The following is a 4,994-nucleotide window of genomic DNA, read 5'->3' on the forward strand; positions in this document are numbered from 1 at the left end:
TTAATGATGATTTTCCAGCACCATGCTAATGGTTCATGTCTAGGAATGTTACTTCCTGATGTTGTGTTTAGCCACCATGCTAATGGTTAATGCCTAGAAATGTTACTTCCTGATATTGTGTTTAGCCACCATGCTAATGGTTAATGCCTAGGAATGTTACTTCCTGATGTTGTGTTTAGCCACCATGCTAATGGTTAATGTCTAGGAATGTTACTTCCTGATGTTGTGTTTAGCCACCATGCTAATGGTTAATGTCTAGGACTGTTACTTCCTGATGTTGTGTTTAGCCACCATGCTAATGGTTAATGTCTAGGAATGTTACTTCCTGATATTGTGTTCAGCCACCATGCTAATGGTTAATGTCTAGGAATGTTACTTCCTGATGTTGTGTTTAGCCACCATGCTAATGGTTAATGTCTAGGAATGTTACTTCCTGATATTGTGTTCAGCTACCATGCTAATGGTTAATGTCTAGGAATGTTACTTCCTGATGTTGTGTTTAGCCACCATGCTAATGGTTAATGTCTAGGAATGTTACTTCCTGATGTTGTGTTTAGCCACCATGCTAATGGTTAATGTCTAGGAATGTTACTTCCTGATGTTGTGTTTAGCCACCATGCTAATGGTTAATGTCTAGGAACACTTTGTTTTGGTTACTACATGATTCCATATGTGTTATTTCATAGTTTTGGATGTCTTCACGATGAATTCTACCATGTAGACAATAATAATAAAAATTAGCAATAAAGAAAAACCCTGGAATGAGTAGGTGTTCTAAAACTTAGTAGGTGTGTGTGTCACGTGTCCTCTGAGAGTCTGTGGAAGCAAATACAGGAAGTGAATCATCGAAAAATGATTGTGTGTTTTCTGTTCGACCTTTATGTTATTTGTACTATTACATTGTTATTGATGACTGCGTTGTGGGGTTTAGAGTTAGCAAGAAAGGTATTTTACTGCACATTAAAACGGGAAACTTGATGTGTGTGTGTTGTAAGTTATTTCAGGGTCCCTCAATGCTCGTAACTGACCACATGTTTTGGCGTGCGCGTGCACACACACACACACACACACACACACACACACACACACACACACACACACACACACACACACACACACACACACACACACACATCCAACATGGCTTGTATGAAGCTGTTACAGTGGAACCCTGGTGTTCCGGTTCTAGAATCGGTTAGAATTCCCAACATTCCAGAGCAATGTTCCGGAGCCTTCCAGCATTTCTGAGTCTCAACTCTGCATGGGGGGGGTAATCTCATTCATTGTGATCTGAAAAGGCATAACTGATCCGGGATCAGCCAAACTCTTACTCTGACACACCTGATAGATACGGCTGTACTGTAGAAAACCTTTTCTTACTGTAAAGATCGTTTGGAATATATTTATTTATCTCTCGTCTGTCTTCACATCCGTCATTTTCCAGCAGTTAAAATCAGAAGGTCTGGAAACTTCTACAGTTACCTCCCACGGTGTGTGTGTGTGTGTGTGTCTCTGTGTGTGTGTGTGTTGTATTGTGTGTGTGTGTGTGTGTTTGTTGTACTGTGTGTGTGTGTGTTGTACTGTGTGTGTGTGTTGTACTGTGTGTGTGTGTGTGTGTGTGTGTGTGTGTGTGTGTGTGTGTGTGTGTGTGTGTTGTGTGAAAATGTGTGTGTGTGTGTGTGGGCAGAGTTATGAAAATATTGCGTCCCTATGTGTTTAAAGTTGAACCAATCATTTATGTCCAGATAAATATTACCATAAGCAAGACGGAGAGGAGCTCAGCCAGCACCCTGAGAGGACAGATACACACACACACACACACAACCAACACCATGAGAGGTGAGATACACACACACACACACACACACACTACAATACATATATGAACACACACAACAATACACACACACACTAAACTCAGCAAAAAAATAAGAAATGTCCTCTTACTGTTAACTGCGTTTATTTTCAGCAAACTTAACCTGTGTAAATATTTATATGAACTTAAGATTCAACAACTGAGATATTAACTGAACAAGTTCCACAGACATGTGACTAATAGAAATGGAATAATGTGTCCCTGAACAAAGGGGGGTCAAAATCAAAAGTAACAGCCAGTATCTGGTGTGGCCACCAGCTGCATTAATTACTGCAGTGCATCTCCTCCTCATGGACTGCACCAGATTTGCCAGTTCTCTCTGTGAGGTGTTACCCCACTCTTCCACCAAGGCACCTGCAAGTTCCTGGACGTTTCTGGGGGGAATGGCCCTAGCCCTCACCCTCCGATCCAACAGGTCCCAGACATTTCTGGGGGGAATGTCCCTAGCCCTCACCCTCTGATCCAACAGGTCCCAGACATTTCTGGGGGGAATGGCCCTAGACCTCACCCTCCGATCCAACAGGTCCCAGACATTTCTGGGGGGAATGGCCCTAGACCTCACCCTCCGATCCAACAGGTCCCAGACATTTCTGGGGGAATGGCCCTAGACCTCACCCTCTGATCCAACAGGTCCCAGACATTTCAGGGGGGAAGGGCCCTAGCCCTCACCCTCCGATCCAACAGGTCCCAGACATTTCAGGGGGGAATGGCCCTAGCCCTCACCCTCCGATCCAACAGGTCCCAGACGTGCTCAATGGGATTGAGATACGGGCTCTTCGCTGGCCATGGCAGAACACTGACATTCCTGTCTTGCAGGAAATCACGCACACAAAACGAGCAGTATAGCTGGTGGCATTGTCATGCTGGAGGGTCATGCCATGATGAGCCTGCAGGAAGGGTACCACGTGAGGGAGGAGGATGTCTTCCCTGTAACGCACAGCGTTGAGATTTGCTGCAATGACAACAAGCTGATGGGCTCTGAAGTGTCCAAGATGCTGTGCCGTAATGATGTGAACCAGGGCTCTGAAGTGACCAAGATGCTGTACCGTAATGATGCTGAACCAGGGCTCTGAAGCGTCCAAGATGCTGTACCGTAATGATGTGAACCAGGGCTCTGAAGTGTCCAAGATGCTGTACCATAATGATGCTGAACCAGGGCTCTGAAGTGACCAAGATGCTGTACCGTAATGATGCTGAACCAGGGCTCTGAACCAGGGCTCGTGACCAAGATGCTGTACCGTAATGATGCTGAACCAGGGCTCTGAAGCGACCAAGATGCTGTACCGTAATGATGCTAAACCAGGGCTCTTATTTAAATAACGTCCTTATTTAAGCTGTTGTAAACATTACCCTCTACGTTGGCGGCCATTTTGAATTCGCGTCTCGGTTAAGTTTGAAATGAGCAACCACTTCTGGAATGTTTTTAAATTATCAGAAGAATGTTTGTACCAAATTTAATGCTTTTTATCTGTTGCACAACAGTTTTCATGGTGAAATACCAGCTTTCATGGCAGCTATTTAACATTTTTTAAATAACTTATTATTTTTGTACCTTTATTTAGCTAGACAAGTCAGTTAAAGAACAAATTCTTATTTACAATGACGGCCTAGGAACAGTGGGGTTAAACTGCCTTGTTCAGGGACAGAACGACAAAAAAAATTTACCTTGTCAGCTCAGGGGGATTCGATCTTGCAACCTTTCAGTTACCAGCCCAACACTCTAACCACTAGTCTACCTGCCTCTTCTACACTCTAACCACTAGGCTAACTTGCTTCCTGGTTAAGTTTGCAATGAGCCCCCCTTCTGCAGACTTTGGGGAATACAGTGATGTGTTGTTTGATTCCCTGCCAGTGAACTGACTGGAAACCTCTGAATCACTCTAATTGGTTCCTGATATGGCTGGTCCGTAGTGGGTTTGATTCTTAAAGGAGAGTGAATCATCAGGTGGTGGAGTGGTTCTGAATCACTCTAATTGGTTCCTGATATGGCTGGTCCGTAGTGGTGTGTCATTTAGTGGTTTGATTCTTAAAGGAGAGTGAATCATCAGGTGGTGGAGTGGTTCTGAATCACTCTAATTGGTTCCTGATAAAGCCAGAGTAGTGGAGAGAAGAGAGGAGGGGGGGAGGGGGGAGCCAGAGTAGTGGAGAGAAGAGGGGGGAGGAGGAGGGGGGAGCCAGAGTAGTGGAGAGAAGAGAGGAGGGGGGGAGCCAGAGTAGTGGAGAGAAGAGAGGAGGAGGGGGAGCCAGAGTGGTGGAGAGAAGAGAGGAGGGGGAGGGGGAGCCAGAGTAGTGGAGAGAAGAGAGGAGGGGGAGCCAGAGTAGTGGAAGAGAGGAGGGGGGAGCCAGAGTGGTGGAGAGAAGAGAGGAGAGAAGGAGGGGGAGCCAGAGTAGTGGAGAGAAGAGAGGAGGGGGAGCCAGAGTAGTGGAGAGAAGAGAGAGGGGGGAGGGGGAGCCAGAGTAGTGGGAGAAGAAGAGGGGAGGAGGGGGGAGCCAGAGTAGTGGAGAGAAGAGAGGAGGAGGGGGAGGGGGAGCCAGAGTGGTGGAGAGAAGAGGAGGGGGGGAGGAGGGGGAGAGAGTGGTGGAGAGAGAGAGGAGGGGGAGCCAGAGTAGTGGAGGAAGAGAGAGGGGGAGGGGGAGCCAGAGTAGTGGAGAGAAGAGAGGGGGGGGGAGCCAGAGTAGTGGAGAGAAGAGAGGAGGGGGAGCCAGAGTGGTGGAGAGAAGGGAGGAGGGGGAGCCAGAGTAGTGGAGAGAAGAGAGGAGGGGGAGGGGGAGCCAGAGTAGTGGAGAGAAGAGCCAGAGTGTCTGGGGAGAGCAGAGTGGTGGAGAGAAGAGAGGAGGGGGAGCCAGAGTAGTGGAGAGAAGAGAGGAGGGGCTGAGCCAGAGTGGTGGAGAGAGGAGGGGAGGTCCCCTCCACTCTGTGCTCTGTGGAGAGAGGAGGGGAGGATGTCCCCTCCAGCCAGTGGGACTCTGAGGGAGGAGAGCTGATGTCCCCTCCACTCTGTTGCTCTGTGGGACTCTGAGGAGGGGGGAGCCACTCTGTTGCTCTGGGACTGAGGAGGAGGGCTGAAGACCCCTCCACTCTGGTGGGAGAGGGAGGAGGGCTGATGTCCCCTCCACT

The sequence above is a fragment of the Oncorhynchus tshawytscha genome, unplaced genomic scaffold (genome assembly GCF_018296145.1).
Source record: "Oncorhynchus tshawytscha isolate Ot180627B unplaced genomic scaffold, Otsh_v2.0 Un_contig_1515_pilon_pilon, whole genome shotgun sequence".
NCBI classification, from domain to species: domain Eukaryota; kingdom Metazoa; phylum Chordata; class Actinopteri; order Salmoniformes; family Salmonidae; genus Oncorhynchus; species Oncorhynchus tshawytscha.